Source organism: Cavia porcellus, unplaced genomic scaffold (assembly GCF_034190915.1).
Source record: "Cavia porcellus strain 051 isolate PalLab524CR breed Dunkin Hartley unplaced genomic scaffold, mCavPor4.1 scaffold_21, whole genome shotgun sequence".
NCBI lineage: Eukaryota > Metazoa > Chordata > Mammalia > Rodentia > Caviidae > Cavia > Cavia porcellus.
In genome coordinates, this window is record NW_026947504.1 from 29,971,904 (window position 1) to 29,989,614 (window position 17,711).

Genomic DNA, 17,711 nt, shown 5'->3' on the forward strand with positions numbered 1-17,711 from the left:
TATCGGGCAACCTTGGGCGGACGCGTTGCAAGGGTCGAGGAACTCGTAAAGAGAGTTCCCAGTGCCGTAAAGAGGCAGGTTTTGGGGGCGCCGTAAAGGGGCGCGGGGACTAAGCTGTCCCTGTTACAAAAAAAAAAAAAAAAAAAAAAAAAGGAAAAAGAAAAAAAAAAACAAAACAAAACTCTTAAAATTCCGGTTAACATGGGTAACACGGCTACTCAGCCACTGTCAGTCGCCTTAAGCGACTTACTGAGAGAAAAGGGATTACAAATGAAACGAGAACAAATTCAAAACTTCCTCGATCAGGTCGATAAGGTAGCACCTTGGTTTGGTCCCACGGGGTCCATTACCATCCCCAGCTGGGATAAATTAGGGAGCGATCTTGACTTTGCAGCAGAAAATGGCCTCCTGGAGCCAGGAGTCAGACCCCTTTGGGCCATAGTGAGAAGCTGCCTCGCAGACGCCTCTTGTCGTGACCATATAAGGGCTGGCGCCATGGCGCTTGATTACCATCAGGCAGAATCCTCCCTCGAGCAATCTCGTGAGTCCAGTGCCGCAGGCGAGGTGACCCCACCCAACCCAGAAACAAAGGACTCGTCAGATAATGAGGGGGAGGAAGAAGAAGTATACAAAATGGTGGATGCAGACACCACCGAAAGAGGGGAAGTCACACACACGCAGTTGAGAGGGCCCTACTCTGAGGCCATAAATGAGCTGCAATGCAGGATTTCTCAGAGTAAATGGGTCAATGAAAGCGAGTATGGGATCCCAGGGCCACCCCGTATAAGACCTACGGCTCTACCTCCCGACCCGCCAGATTATCATGCTTACCCGAGACCCTGCCATCAGCTATGTAGCTGTCCGCAACGGGTCCAGACGTCCCCTGGGACATTCCAGGAAGACCTTTGGCATCAAGTCAAAAGAGAGGACCCAGGAGGCCTGGGCTGTTTTCTCCAGGCTTTTCCGGTTGCTGTAGATGCTCAGGGAAACAGAGCCCACCTGCCTATAGATATGAAGGCGATAAAGCATCTTAAGGAGGCCAGCACCATGTACGGTGTTAACGGGGCGTATACCCTGTCCCTAGTAGAAGCCCTGGCAGGAAATGCCATGACACCTGCTGATTGGGCCAGTTTGTGCAAGGCAGTGCTCAGCCCAGGCCAATATCTTGATTGGAAAGCTTGGAATGTTGAACTTGCCACAGAACAGGCCCAAGCTAATGCCCAGAACAATCAGGCCGCCTGGAATGCGGATATGTTATTAGGACAAGGGCAGTATCTCAATAACCAGCTGATATTCCCACAAGAGGTGTATGCACAGATAAATAGAATAGCCATACAAGCATGGAAACGGGTCTCGGCTAGGGGAGAAGTCTCAGGCCACTTGACAAAAATTTTGCAGGGCCCGAGCGAGCCTTTTTCAGATTTTGTGGCCCGCATGATGGAGGCGGCAGGGAGAATTTTTGGGGACGCGGAGACAGCCATGCCGCTCATTAAGCAGCTCACAGCTGCTCTGGGTCAGCACCAGGTGTAGTTTGTTAACTTGGCAGGAGTCGGGGCTTGCCATTGTTGACGGCCCTACCATGAGACAAAGCAGAAGCCGCATCCAAACTTATTCAAGAGCAATTAAAGTTAGGCCATATCCAACCCTCAAGTCTATTCTGATTAAACAAAAGGAGGGTATTGCCCAGGGCATGACACCTAGGGCCAGACTAAATCTTGCCCTCTTCACTTACAATTTTGTAAACATCAACCCACAAGGATCCACGCCAGCACAGCTACATGCCAACCCTGTTGCACCCAAACATGGTTGGGTACGCTGGAAAGACCTCCTGCATGGGGTGTGGAGAGGCCCCAGCCCAGTACTTAGTTGGGCGAGAGGGGCGGTTTGTATCTTCCCGCAGGAAGAAGGCAGCGAATCTGTCTGGGTCCCGGAACACCTGATACATCCCTGCAAACCACCAGACCCTGACCCAGAGGAAACGTCAACCACAGAACAGGGGAACCAACAGGAGCCTCACAAGCCAGACCAAGCAAGTACACCCACAACTCCCATTAACTATGGCACCTTGGCCAACTCCCCTGGTTAGTAGCCTCCTTTTCCCTTCCTTCTTGCATCTCGTACGGCCCTTGCAGCCAATGACTTCTAAATTGCTCCACCGCAACCTGTTATGTGTTACAATGTTGGGATAACAGTACACTTTCAGCTGTTATGCAGGTACCCCAGTTCGTACCAGTTCCAGTTATGGCGGACTCAGACGAGTTTCCTGTGATCCAGCTCGGGCCAACTCTCCAATTGGCTTTCATAAAGGAATGGGCAGAAATAGGGGCTCTGGCTACCATGACTACACTTGCCGCATTCGGCAGTCTACTTCTGCTCTGTCGGATTCTCAGACAAAGGAATAGGGACAAAGTATCAAACAAGCATTGCTGATCATGGAATCTGGTCAAAGCCCGGCAGCATGGCTCGCCATGCCGTGACGCAGGTGTAGAGCAAAGCATCGCAGGGGGTGTCGTCCTTGGCCAGGAGACACCCCGGTCCCCATGTCGGTGAGCATGCGGATTGGGCTCATAAAACAATACTCCCGCCCCCTCCAAAAGAGCACCAACGAGTAGTGAGGCACTGTCATGACTGCAGCGTGACACCTCATGAGGGGCGCCGACCTCTGGAGACCCTGCGTCAGTTATAAAGAAAGGGGGAGATGTTGGGCGCAGGCGCTCAACATACCATACCCCACCCGGGACTAAGGACCACGCCAGCTTCCGCAATGCGCTACATCCCTCTTCAAATTAGCCAACCTGTGCGCACTTCGTGCTCACTCCGTACTCTGTGGCAACTCCTGATTGGCCACAGCTGGATATGGTAGCCGGAGCCTGCATCCCATTCCCGCCCTGCTTCCTTGTGGCAGCCTGTGATTGGTCACAGCCAAATATATAAACCAGAGCCCGCGTAAATAAACTAGCAGTTAACTGTCGTCCACAAGAGCATCTCCTGTCTCCTGTTTCATTGGGGCTGCGCCGGTCAAAAAGTAAGAATCACATGATCATTTCTATAGATGCAGAAAAAGCCTTTGATAACGTCCAACATTCATTCATGATAAGAACCGTACAGAAAACTGGAATAGATGGCCTTTACCTCAATATAATTAAGGTCATCTATAACAAACCAACAGCCAATATCATACTAAATGACCAAAAATTGAAGGCCTTTATTTTAAAATCAGGCACAAGACAAGGATGTTCCTTATCACCACTCCTATTTAATATAGTACTGGAAATACTGGCCAGTGCAATTAGACAAGAGAGAGAAATAAAAGGTATAAAGATAGGAAAAGAAGAACTTAAATTATCATTATTTGCAGATGACATGATACTCTCTATAGAAGATCCCCAAAACTCCATTGAAAGACTCCTAGATATAATAAATAAATTCAGTAATGTAGCTGGATACAGAATCAATACTCAGAAATCAATAGCATTCCTATACACTAACAACAAAGTCACAGAGAGAGAAATAAGAGAGGCAACACCCTTCACACTAGCAACCAAAAAAATGAAATATTTAGGAATTACTCTCATGAAAGGAGCAAAAGACCTATACAAGGAAAATTATAACACACTGAAAAATGAAATTGAAGATGATCTCAGAAAATGGAAAGACATCCCTTGCTCATGGATAGGAAGAATAAATATCACGAAAATGGCCATTCTCCCAAAACTGTTATACAGATTCAATGCAATCCCGATAAAAATACCATCAACATACCTCATAGAACTCAAGAAATCACTCCTGACATTCATCTGGAGTGAAAAGAGACCTAGAATAGCAAGGACAGTTCTAAGCAGCAAAGGCAAGGCAGGAGGCATCACAATCCCTGACTTGAAGTTATACTACAAGGCAACTATAGTAAAATCAACATGGTACTGGAACCAAAACAGAGCCGAAGATCACTGGAATAGATTAGAAGATACAACCACAATTACAAACACACTCAACTACCTTATCTTTGATAAAGGGGCCAAACATGTTCACTGGAAGAATGACAGTCTCTTTAATAAATGGTGTTGGAAAAACTGGCTTTCCATTTGCCGAAAACTAAAGCTAGACCCATGTCTATCACCATGTACTAAAATAAAATCTAAATGGATCAAAGATCTAAATATTAAAACAGAAATACTAAATCTATTGGAAGACAAATTGGTTAAAAACCTTGAAGACATAGGAGTAGGTAAAGAATTCATGAACAGGACTCAAACTGCATGGGAAATACTTCCCAGAGTCAATAACTGGGATCACCTCTTATTAAAAAGTTTCTGCACATCAAAAGAAATCTCCAGCATAGTGAAAAGAAAACCCACAAACTGGGAAAAAAATCTTAGTGAACCGCCCCTCAGACAAAGGACTTCTGTCTAAAACATATAAAGAATTTTAGGGGCTGGAGGTTTAGCTCAGCGGCATAAGCTCCTGTGTTGAAAGCAGGCAGTCGTGAGTTTGATCCCTGGTACCGATAAAAAGGAAAAAGACAAAAAAAAAAACCAAAACAAAAAAAAAAAAAAAAGAATTTTAAAAAATCAGACCGCCAAAATTCAAAGACCCAATCCAAAAATGGGCATCTGAGATGAATAAACAATTTTCAGATGAAGAAATACAAATGGCAAATAAATACATGAAAAAATGTTTGCCATCATTGGTCATTAGAGAAATGCAAATTAAAACCACACTGAGATTTCATCTCACTCCTGAAAGAATGGCCAAGATCAAGAAAACCAACAACAACAAATGCTGGAGAGGCTGTGGGGAAAAAGGAACTCTCCTGTACTGTTGGTGGGAGTGTAGACTAGTGCAACCATTGTGGAGGTCAGTCTGGAGAGTTCTCAGAAAGCTGGGACTGGAAACACCATTTGATCCAGCTATACCACTTCTAGGTATATTCCCAGAAGAACTGAAAGCATCATACCACAGTGATATATGTGCACCCATGTTTATAGCAGCACAATTTGTAATAGCCAGATCTTGGAAGCAACCTAAGTGTCCATCAACTGAGGAATGGATAAAAAAGTTGTGGTATTTTTATACAATGGAGTACTACTCAGCTATAAAAAATGATCACATTGAGATATTTATAAATAAATGGATGCAGCTTGAGACCATACTCATAAGTGAAATAAATCAAACTCACATATATAAATACCGAATAGTTTCCCTAGTGTAAGAAATGATAAGAATACATAAAAGTATGTGGTAATCATGATTCCCAATCATATTGGTTTGAATCCATATAATATTATCACTCATTAATTGCAATTGTTTTAACCTGGGTTGTTCGATTTTAGTATCGGTGATAGTACAAATAGCTATTCTGAAGAAAACAACACATCATAAAAGCTAGTGCTGATTTAATATCATCTTGTTTTGAAGTCCCATCAAGCTGTGGTAGATCTGTTTCCACTAGTTTTAACATGTGGTATCTTACTATATTTTACTATATGCGATAGTATAAACAAAATTGTTTGTAGGCAAAGAGATAATATAGAAACCATTGTTCGTTTTCTGTTAACTGATTCTAAATACCCTGTAACTTCTTCATTCTCTTGAATAGCTTCAGACTGTCTTGATATGCTTGGTGCTATAGTATATGAAGTTATACTCAAATAATTCAAGGAAGGAGGCACTATGGTGACTACTATTATGTTAGATTATCTGGGGGTGAAACACAATGATGCTTCAATTGTTCGGTTCTGACCTGTGTTGTTCTAATACAGTGTCCTCTTTTACCTCAATCCCACCCTTTTTTTTAAAAAAAAAAATAATCTATTTTTTTCTTACATTTTTTTTCAATTAAGGGCAAACTAAATTAAAAAATAGTGGGATATATATATATATATATATATATATATATATATTTTTTTTTTTTTTTTTTTTTTTTTTTGTCTTTTTCCTTTTTATCGGTACCGGGGATCGAACTCATGACTGCCTGCTTGCAAGTCAGGCGCTTATGCCACTGAGCTAAATCCCCAGCCCAATAGTGGGATATATTATAGTAACTTTTTTGTTTTCCTATTAATCTGATATGATCCCCAGTATTGCTCTCCCCATTTTGTTCTGTCAGATTTTACTATATTCTATTTTGTTTGATAGTATCAAGTTTGAGGGTATCAAGTTTGATACTATGAAGTATGATAGTATCAAGTTTGAAGGCAATAAGATTCACTATGATGCCCATTATGGTTTGATTACTATCTTCTTTTGAAATCCTGTAAGGCCTCCAGTGTAGGTTTTATTGGTCTTGTTCTGTACTGTTTTGATCAATTCTATTATACCTGATGATATAGGCAACTCTTTTTAAAAATAGCAAGAGGCACAATAGTACCCATTTTTGATCACCTGATTTCTATTTTTGCATCATGTACTATGCCCATTCTTCTGTTCTAACCGACTCTGTTTTGTTTAGTCACGTTAGGTTTTATTCCCTTCAAAAAAAGTAATAACTCTAGGAGTAAAAAAACCCAAAAAGTGTAATTGTTATTAAAAAGAGAGAAAAGGAAGGTGGGCTAAGGGATATAATTGCGTGTATGTTTGAGTGTGTAGGATGGAAATCCTTAGTACTGAGCTTTTGTTGGATCATTGAACGGCACTGTCTGCAATCTCGCTGTATGAATGTACACTTTATATACTTTAATTTTGTAATTTGGACAACTGTTTCTAAGATGACAATATGTAACCTATTAACTAGTGATATCTTACAGTATTTTTTTTCTTGAAATTCTGTATTATTTGTATCCTTTTACTGCTTTGTTTTTTTTTATTTCCTTTCTTTTTTTCCTCTTTAAATAAAAAAAAAAAAACTACCACTTTTAACAATAGGAAAGAGATCAGTAATGATTATACAGACACAAACACAAACCAAATACTTCATGCGGTAAATGCCTTCTAGATACAATACCTACACTACCATTAGTTGAAAATGATTCAATAAAAATAGTATAGAGTCAACAAAATATCTAAAGAGTGATAAATCTTAGTAAAGCTAGAAAACCTGGAGGGATTTGGAAAGAAGAAAATGAAAGTAGTAAAATTTTCGAAATAAAGAAAAAAAAAGATAAAATGTAGAAATAAAAGTGAGAGGGAACATCTTATTAAGGAGTAAAGGAAAATTATTAGAATTACATAAAAAACAGAAAAGAACAAATAAGAAAAAGGAAAAAAGAGCAAAATAAATGAAAGAAAAATAGAAAAAAGAAAAAGAAAAATCCCCCAAACCTCCAAAAAAAAAAAAAAAAAAAAAAAAATTCAATGTAGAGAAATGAAAAGGCATCTAAAACAATGTTCCTGTTTTGAAAGGCGTGGTTTCTCTCAGGACTTGGCAGTGGGAGCCCAGCAGACCCAGCGGGAGCCCTGCTGGTGACCCTAAGCCCTGCTTGTTTCCAAGTCGCCTGTGGCAATCGCGCTGCCTTTCCTGCTGGGCGTGTCCAGCGGTGGTGTCCGTCCTAGGCCAGAATTCGCAGCTGTCCCTGCGTCCCTTTCCTTCTAGCTCCAGGAGTGTGAACACCCACATGCCATGGCAGCCTGCTAAACCTGGGCGCATCCCCGATCACGTTGGTGGACGGGAAAGGCCAGCAGAGCTGAGCTCTGTGCCCGTGCAGGCCGCAGGTGCTGCTGCTGGTGGCCAGGCAGTGGCGGGGTTTAAGGCCAGTGCTTTCAGACCCGCTCCCTTCAAAAGCTGCCCAGGGCAGGCCCGGTTCCTCTCCTCAGAGGGCACAGTGTGTGTGGCTTTCCCCGCATGGGTGTGAGCTTCTGGGGGTCTCTGTCTGTCCCGCCCCCTCTCTGGGACTGTCTCCTGTGGTCCTTCCCCATCAGTCGTTGCGGTAGGGTGACCCAGAACCCCGACTGTGTAATTGTTGTGTAGCTCTGTCTTGGTTAACTCTCCTTTAAAAATGGCTTCTGATTAAAGCTTCTCAAATACGGCAGGTGCTGTGGTGGGGCTCTGCTCCAGTTCCAGACTCCATGTGGAAGAAGTTGAGCAGAGCCCCAGGCTCTCTTTGCAGTTTGTAGTAACCATGAGCTTTCCCTGGGTCAGCGCCCATGGCCAGTCTGTTTCTCCCGACCTACTAGATGTCCAGTACAAGTTCATATTCTCTAAAATTGAAGAATGAATTTTAGGAACAATGGCGGTTAAGAGCAGAAATATTTATTTTTTAAAAAATTTTATTTAAGGGCTGGGGATTTAGCTCAGCGGCATAAGCGCCTGCCTTGCAAGCAGGCAGTCGTGAGTTCGATCCCCGGTACCGATAAAAAGGAAAAAGACAAAAACAAAACAAAACAAAACAAAACAAAACAAAAACCATTTATTTAAAAGGAAAAAAAGAAAAAACAAAACATAAACAAAACAAAACAGTGTAAGGGTACAAGTAATACAGAACCACAAAAACAAAAAACAAAAAACAAAAACCCCAGTAAGAAATCACCAGTTAATAGATTACACATTGTCTTCTTAGAAACAGTTAAGAACAGAAATATTTATTGAGAGAAAGAAAGATTCTGTTCTGTCTGGGAGAGAGACAGAAGGGGTCCTGAGCAGGTTGCCAAAGACTATCTTTTCTAGGGCTTTTATAGAGCAAAATTACAAGGTTAGTTGGGTCAAAGATGGGGAAAATGGGAACTTGCGGGATGGGCATTGGCGGGACAGAATTGTGATCAACCAATAAGATTAACGGCTCAGGTAAATTAGGAACCAGTGGGGAAGTGAGTCTCATAGTAAGCCCACATGCTTAACAGCAGACACCCTTCCTGTAGGGGTGGGATGCTGACTCCTGGCTTCCTCAGGGTGGTAGAGAACTATTTGGACTGTGGATTCTTAGGACTTGGTTCTATTTGCTTTGCCTTTTGTCTGGAGATCTGGCCCAGGGCAGGTGATTGTCTCTTCCAAGGCTGCAAGGCTTCTGAGCTTCTGCTCTGGCTCCTTTGGGGGCCCAGCCCTGTCTGCCTGCCTATTTCTATCTAACTCAGCTGCCTGTAACAATGCCTCTCTATACATCTTTTCAAATATAGTATTTCTGTAATTCATCCATATGTATTAAAATATTCCACGATGATATTTTAGGCCTCTTTTTCAGAAGTTTTAAAGTTTCCAAATGTATACACATTATCAACTTTTTATTGTATTATCTCAAGTTTAGAGAATATAGTGTGATAGTTTCTAAAATGCTTTGTATTCTTCTGTTTTGTGAGTATCCCATTTGAGCTTGAGCAAAATACATATTTTCTAATTACCGGGTGCATTTTGCTGGTGTCCAATAAACCCAGCTTGCTGGCTGTGCGGTTTGATTCATCTCAGTCGCAGTGGCTATTGTTTTTTATTTGCCCTGCTCATTTCTTCCCTTGGTGTGAGAAAGATGTGTTGAGCCCTCCCTCCTTCCTACCTGTGACTTCAGCTGGTATTTCTTCATTCTTAATGCCAGCCAGCATCATTATTTGATTGTTATATCTTGAAGCCTGTAAGTCTCAAACTTGTAGTTATTTGGATTTTCTTTTGCATCTCTTTACTTTTTCATGGTCTATATGCTTGGTTCTGATTTTTGTGAACAGCATATAGCTGAGTTTTGCCTGCATTTTAGTCGCTAGTTTATTGTGAATGCAGATAATACCATTTCAGTAAGTTTCAATTATCTCACTTGTTGTTATTTGTCCAGATTTTCCTATGCTTTGACCTCTTCTTTGCTGTAAAGGTATATCCCTCAGCTTTCCCATGGGTGACAACACACCTGACACCCACATGTAGAGGAGGAGAGGCTTAACTTGCCTCATGACTTAGGGGATTTCAGTCCATGGTCATCTGAGCCCAAAAGGAGAACATCACAGTAGAACTGAAGGCAGAGCAAAGATGGTCAGCTCGTGGCCAGGAAGCAGAGCAGGGACTGTGCCGCGGAGGAGGAGCGAGGGCTCCTATATAGACCCCGGGCCTGCTCCTCTGACCCCCTCAGACAGGACTAAACTGGTTTCCTAGCTCTCAAGCTACTTAGCTGGCCAGGACTTCTGGTCCCATGGAGTGGCAGGTTAGAGTGAGAGGTGCTTTTGTGGAGGAACAAATATATTCTGCATACAATTCAATAGAAAAATTTTTTTGTTTAATCAAGGTGCTGCTTTCAATATGTATGAATTCATTCTTTAGTTCTGGAAAACTCTATCATTACCTCTTCAACTATTGGCTCTGATCAATTCTATTATCTCCCTCTGTTAAGAGTTTACTTTCCATTATCTTATATTTGTCAATATCTCTTTCAAGTTTCTACTTTTTTGCCCCTTCAGCCGCACTCTGAATAATTTCTTCAGCTCAGCCCTTCAACTTGCTGATTTCTCTTCAGCTGCATTTTCTACTTCTTAACCCAGTTTTTTGAAAAAAAGTTCAACAATTGTTACTTTTCCTATGCAATTAAAATCTTTTATTTTTATAATTTCCTGTTGGTCACTAACTTTTGTGATTTAGTTTAAGTATTATGTATAAGGATTTTACAGTCTACAGGTGGCAGTTTAAATACCTGAAGCTCCTGAGTGTCCAATTTTGTTTGTTATGTCTGCTTTTACTCATGCTGATGTATCTTTCCTTTGTTGGTTTTGTGAATTTTTGATTGATCTTACTACATGAAAACCTGAAGACCTAATTGAAGATGGTTGTTTCTGGCAGAAGCCAGAGTTTTCAAGGGACTCTTGGCTACATCCTTATGCCTTTAATTAGCCCTCCTCCCTGTGTTAGGATTAAGCTGTCCAGGTTTGTCACTGAGGGTCCAGGTTTGTCACTGAGGCTCCACTGTCTCATGGAAAGGTTCTGCCTTCAGGGCATAACAGGAAGAACAAGGCTGTGGGTTCACACAATGCCTTCACTCTATTGACTCGCAAATCACCCTTGTTATCCGCTCATATTTAAGTGACCACAGCCAGTTATATCACTTCCTCAGGTGCCAGAGAGCTGGGAAATATAGTCTTACATACTCAAGAAATAGATTTTGGTGGGCCCTAAGTAATGCCTGCCTCATCTAATGAGTCCAGTCAGCACATCTAAAACCCTAAATGCAAGTGTTGTACAAATTGTATGCAAATATTTTAAGGCAGAATCTCACTATGTAGTTTAAGTTGGTGTTGAACTCACTGTGTAGCCCAAGGTAGCCTCAAATTCATGGCAATCCTTCTGCCTCAGCCTTACAAATTGTATTTTGTATACCATGTATTTGTTCCTTGATGAGAGGCCTCTCAGACTATTGCCTTACATTTTGATAGATGGGAAGTTCCCATATCATCTTATATTGTGCTAGGATTTGACAGCCAACAGATGTTACAGATCCTACTTTCAGTTTTCAAAAAAATACTTAATTGACATTTTATGAGCTGTAGGAAATAAGGAGCTATAAACTAATTATATTTATTTATACTCTTTTAAGTTTGATGAAATGGAATATATGAGCATAGATAGGGTTATGGTTTTTGTTTGGATGGCCTCCCAAGCCTCATGCAATCAAGAGGCAGCTGAGTCTAGCGTTTGTGATTGCTTCATTGTCTAGAACTGGCGGTTTTAGCACTGTAGCCACCCAGAGGTGATAGCTGGCATACTATTTAAGGGAGGTAAGGAAGTGTGCTTTTCCCTCTTTTGCCTTTTAGCTTTTGTTGTTTGCAGCCACCATGAATGGCTGCCCTTCAGCCATACCACCCTGCCTTGGACCCAGCTGAGTATGGACTAAAAACTCCAAAAACTGTAAGCTAAATAAACCTTTCCTTGCCTCACTTTGGGCATCAGGTATTTTGTCTCAACAATAAGAGAAAAGTAACCAAGAAAGATAGAGACAGCACAGAGTAGATTATATAAATATAAGGGAAGGTGTTTGGAAAAATATTGGTCAAACAGAAATGAGAAAAGCAAATAATGTTTGGAAAAACTGGTAGGGCACACACATTGTCATTTACCACTAATTCTTTCAATTGAGCATTTTCAGATTTGTTTGCAGTAAATATCCATAATGGTACTTAAGTGACATTATTAATTCTAGAAGGTTAAGAATATATAAAATTAGTAGAATTAATTCTTTTTCATTCTTGTTAAAAATTATTAATTGCCTTATCTCTTATTGATTGTTTTAGACATGGCATTATGATATGGAAGTGTATATATGTTTTTCTCTGTGTTCAGAGATAAGCTGAATTAAGAAGCACAATAAAACATGTCAAGAATAACAAAGTTAATTGATATATTTTACTACAGCTTCTAGTAAGATTTATTAGGCTCTGTCTCTATGGCTAATGTGAGTTACAGAGGTTTGAATAATTGCTGTGTACACAGATGGAAGAAATAAGTTCAATAGGAAAGAAATCTCTTGCATCACAACACTATTAAGGAGACAAATATAGAATTACTGGTGCTTAAATCTATTTTCAGGATTTTAAAATTATATGTTACATGAAAATGTTAAACTTAGAGAAGCTTATTGAGTCTCTAGTTTCTTTATCTGAGCAGCTGCCAAGGGCTAATGAATATAATTAGTATTATTATTGCTAATAATAATAATTAATAGGAAAGCCTCCTTAAAATGTGAAGCTTTTAAAAATAATATTGAAGATGACAGGGTGTATATCATTTTTTCCTCTCTAAAGTTTAACATTGTAAAACTACATCATAATTATTGTTTCCTACAAAACACATCCTATTTTAACTGGGCTTATTTCCTCTATCCAAGATAGTTGAAGAAAATACCCATGAAAAATGCTCCAAACCATGGGAGAAGAGGTGGTATCCAAATAGAGGAAAAGGTATTACCAATCTTATCCTAATATTTGTACAAATGACAACAGAGGAAGAAGTGTGTGTTCATATTGTATATAATAATATCAATGTACTTGAGTTCTCTGGAAGTACTTTCAAATGATTACTTAATTGATCTCAGAATTTTAAAATACTTTTTTCCATGATAGTTTTTGGTATGGGGTTCTGCAAATCCCTGAAGTACTGAAAAACAAAATGAAAAATTTATTTTTTTTGATTTTTGTTTTTAAGCAGATAAGCGTGGCACAATAAAAACTAACATAAACCCACTACCAAAGGTGAGCCCTGTAAAACACACCATGTGTTTCACCTTTTCAGTAGGAGGAAGTCACTGTGTTTGGTGGCTGGGACTGAACACAGAGAAGTTAAGCAAGAGGCCAAGGACAGCCAGAGTTCAGCTGGCCTCTGCTTCTTCATTCTGCTTTTCTGCTTTAGTTTTTTCAGTGTTGGGAGGAGCTCAGGGCCTGGTAGTCTGTAGATCTGAGATGCACCTCTGAGGTGCAACCCCATCCCAGCCCTCCTTCTGAACTCTAATATGGTGCTTAGGACAGACGACACTGAACTAGACGGCATGTAGAAACTATATGGCTCTTTCAAACAGCCAACCCCCCCCCCCAACTCATATAGTTTCAGTTAGATAGTAGGCAAACATTGAAATTTCGTTCTCTACCTGGTTCTTCTTTAAAAGAAATTCTATAAATTTAAATCTAGAAGAAAACTTTAAAACACTTAACTCTGACTTTACAAAGGAAACAAAATGAACTCAAGGACTTGAAGTTTTTGTGTTGGACGCAGCAATAGAATTCAGCTCCATGTACACTTTCTTCTAGATAAAGATTTTACTTTTTAAAAACAATTACAAGATACTTCATTGCTGTAATTCAGTGGCAGTGCCCCTCCTTCGGGCTGCACAGACGCTGTGGCTCAGGAGCAGACAGCATCTGTGGTAAGGACTGAGATGTCTTGTGGATGGCTGGGGCTCACCTGAGCCAGTGGAGGGGAAGTCTCTGTCATTAAGAGATTTATGTTTTTGTCACCCACACTATTAGGTATGACACCGCCGACTTCTGTAAAGTTCTGCCTGCAAAGTCTTCTGACTGGGAGCTTTAGTGTTTACCACTACATGGTTCCGTCCAGGGAGTTTTGCTTCCCATTGTTTTGGGTGTTGTCTGGGCAACTGAAGTCTCCAGAAGGCTCCAGCAGTTCTGTCTTGAGGTCAAGGCGAGTTCTGAGCCATTGCATTCTGCCAGTGGCTCTCAGAAAGCGGTCCTCACACCACAGCCTGCAGGTCGCCCGCTCACTTGGTAGGGACAGGCATTCTAGGACTCCAGGCAGAAGCACTGCATTGGGGACTCCAGCTTGGGAGCAGCCACAGGCATTTGGCACACCCTCCAGGCGAGTCTGAAGTGCGCCAGAGCCTGGGCACAGCTCTGTCAGGTAAATGCACCCTACTGCACCCAGCCCTGCCCTTGCCCTCACCTTCTCTGGCCTCTACTTTCCCTTGTTGGCAAAGGTGAGCCTCTTGTGATTGCACTTACAATTCCTCTTACCACCGCCGTTCCCCTTTGCCTGTTAATACCTGTGGGGCTATCTTGGCTGCTGCTTTTAGCAAGCCAAGTTTTCATGTCGCTGCCTTACCTTAGTAGGAAGCATCCCCTGCACTCCCGAAACTGCGAGTTTCTGAGAATGCCATAATCCAAAGAGGAGATGGTTTCTTCCTCACAGAGCTTTCAATCACAGGGCTCGCGGAGAAGCAGCGAGGCAGCTCTGGTGGAGCATAACACATGCTACGAAAGGGATCCTGCCCTAGCATGCTTTCCAAGCACAAGAACAGAACCATGTGCTCATGATCACAAGACTTGCTCATCCCAAGCTTTCTTTCCCATATTATTCAAGGACAGTGTTTGGTGAAAAGAAGGCGGGGAAAAAGGTCCAGGTCATTAGATATAAAACATAAAGCTACGCGTCCTAAAAGGAAGAGGACTCAAAGGGAGCCCAGCAGAACTCTCTATAAGCCAGAATGTTCTCAGATCTTTCTAAAATTCCAGTGGAGCAGGTATAAGCTCCTCTGTGAGTTCACAGGGCAACAGTGACTTACAGGTGGATGTACAAAACTAATCCAAGAACTTCAATTTGGGAGACAAGGCCTCTGATTACAAGGACAATGCAATTATGATACCTTTGCTCTCAGGGTAAATATCCTCTTGTGCTATAATTAGAAGGGTGAATGTTCTTTGAAATGAACCCAGTATTTTGGACTTTGATTTGGAGAAAGCTATTTAGAAGGGGTAGTATTGGTCCTCTCCGCAAGAGGGCGCCTATATTCCTTGTTTGTGTTTTTTATGTAGAACCAACAATTTTTATTTTCATCTTGCCAGAAATTAAACAGAAGAGTGATTTATGTTTTGCCATTTGTGGAACTGATTTCATGTCGTTTTGACAGCTCTATTACATTCCAAACAGTTACAGCTTTTTCCTTCGGGACTTTGGGATTTGAGGTTAAGACACTAGAAAAACATGGGCCATGTTTCTGCTAACAGTATCCTTACAATATGTGGGCTCTGAGCTGTTTGGTTTATCTGTAAAAATATCTCCTTCATTAGTGCCTACGTACAAGATCTTTCAGTAATGCAATCTTCTCCCAAAGTGCTTCTGCATATTTGAAAGTATATTGCCATGCACAGAAAACAACAGGTTGATTTATTAAAGCCTGAAACAATGAGTGATGCATTTTCTTATTACTGTGCTATGAAGACACTGCCATGAACAAGTGCAGACAGGAGTAACCAGGCACTTTGCAGATGGTACTCAGGAATAGGAAGGGGCCCCCTGCCCAGAGCTAGGGCTGGTGAGGATGACAGGGGCAGAGTGAATGAGGAAACACCCAAGCCAGAGAGCGATGATGGCTCCTGAACTCGCATGAAACTCCACAATGAATAATGAATGAGGCAGGAAGAGAGCAAGGAAGCAGAAAAGAAGTTTTAATGGCACTGGACAAAAGAATTCGAAAATCATGGGGGCCCAGGCTGTGTAGAACAATCCACTGGTGCATGAAGACGCAGTCCCGGAGAAGTGGCTTGTTTGTTTTTTTTCACTTTCTGGGAAATTCCTATTCTTCTTCCCAGCCTTTTCCTCTGCCCCTGCAAACCTTTGCTCCCAAAACGAACATGACATGGGCAGAGGGGACATCAGGTTAGGATTTCAGCTGTAGACAGTTTTCTGCAAAGCTGAGAGCTATTTTAATAATTCAGAGACCAGTGATTTTGCTTTACCTTCCTGTGCAAGGCTCCTTCCTCACCTCATTGGGAAAATATGAAATAAAAACAGTTTCTCTGCTACTCTGTTCTGTTGAAGCGATTTCTCTGAAACTCTCATAGTAGCTAAGAAGGCTCAGCTCTTTCAATTAGCGTGGCCCAGTGTCCACATGGCTGACCATGTGGGTCTGCCCGGCCGAGTGGGGGGGCTGAGGGTGCAGTCAAGGGAGATCATGAATGAGGGCCGTGAGCATACTCCACGCCGGTCATTATCCCGGGGTAATTGGTGTTGAGAGGGGAGGACCTCTAATGAGCTGCTTCTCTCCCTAATGGGGGGAGCCTGGGAATTAGTGCAAGGCCTGCTGTTCTACATGAGTGCACCGGGGCCGGCGCCTCCCGCAGTCCCTCCAGGAAGCTTCGGCAACTGCCTGACAGTAGCAGGGCTAATGGCACCAATTACACAGTGGCCTTTTCACCGAGACCATGGGCATGGGCTGGGGGTGCTGGGGCCAGGCATCTCCTGGAGGTCGAGGAGCTCCAGAGATGCAGGCAAGAAGCGATCACTGCAGAACCAGGAAGGGAGGAGCGGCCAAGAGCAGCGAGGGCCTTGGGCCCTCGTCCTGGTGGAAGGCGCCTTGCAGAGGGCAGGGACAGTCCTGCTCCGCTCCTTCTACCTGACTCACGGTGAAGAGTGCCCTAAAGGCTCCTGCAGGAAAAGGAGGGACAGCCGATGGAGGGGGAAGAGGGCTCTCAGATGGAGCTCACAGGAGGGTAAGAGCCGCGCCATGCTGGGTGGGATGAGTATCAGAGCTGGCCAGGCAGCTCTGTAGCAGAGCATTTGGCCAGTGTGTGAGAGGCTCTGGGTTTCATGCCCAGCGCTGCCAGGAAAAAGCAGCTCTTGAGGTGATGATGGTTGTGCCAGGCACCATGATCTGCTGTGTTACACATGGCCCAGGTTTCAGAGCGCCGTGGGTATGTACGATTGTTATGCGCCAATTAAAAATGTGTTGAAAATACTAGGACCCATTTACCAGCACGTGTTTTACTATCACCAGTGTGATGCCCAGGTAGTGCCAGACCCTGCCTGGAGGAGTCCCCGTGTTAAAGTCACAGCAGGACTCACGGTGAGCCACAGGGACAGGGCTGCCTTCCCTCCTGGGGTGGAATGACCAGCCTCTCCCAGTCATGACAGTGCTGGCTGGATTGAGGAAGGACTTGAATGGGGTGATCAGACAGACACCCCACATGTAAAAGGTGAGGGGCCTCTCTTGGGCCGCACCGTGCAGGTCAGCACAGAGCAGCAGGGCCTCTGGGGTCTGCATCCTGGGGTCTCACCTGCCTCGTCCTGGGCCTGGCCCTGGCCCTGCAAGAGCCCTGTATTTCGCGGTCATGACAGCTCTTTCTCTAAATGACATGGCTAACTGATTTTCCTACATTTGGAGACCACGGACACTGACTGTTTTCTGTGCACCAAGACCCGGGTGCTGAATGAGCTACAGAACAGGGCCTCTGGCCTGCGAGGTAAGGGCTACACCTCTGAGCCTCACCCCAGCCCGCAAGGGATTTCTGATATGAAATCCACATAGGAAGATGATATTTAAGATAACCGGGCCGACACAGAGTAAGGTAAGTCTTTTTTTAATTTTAAAATTGCA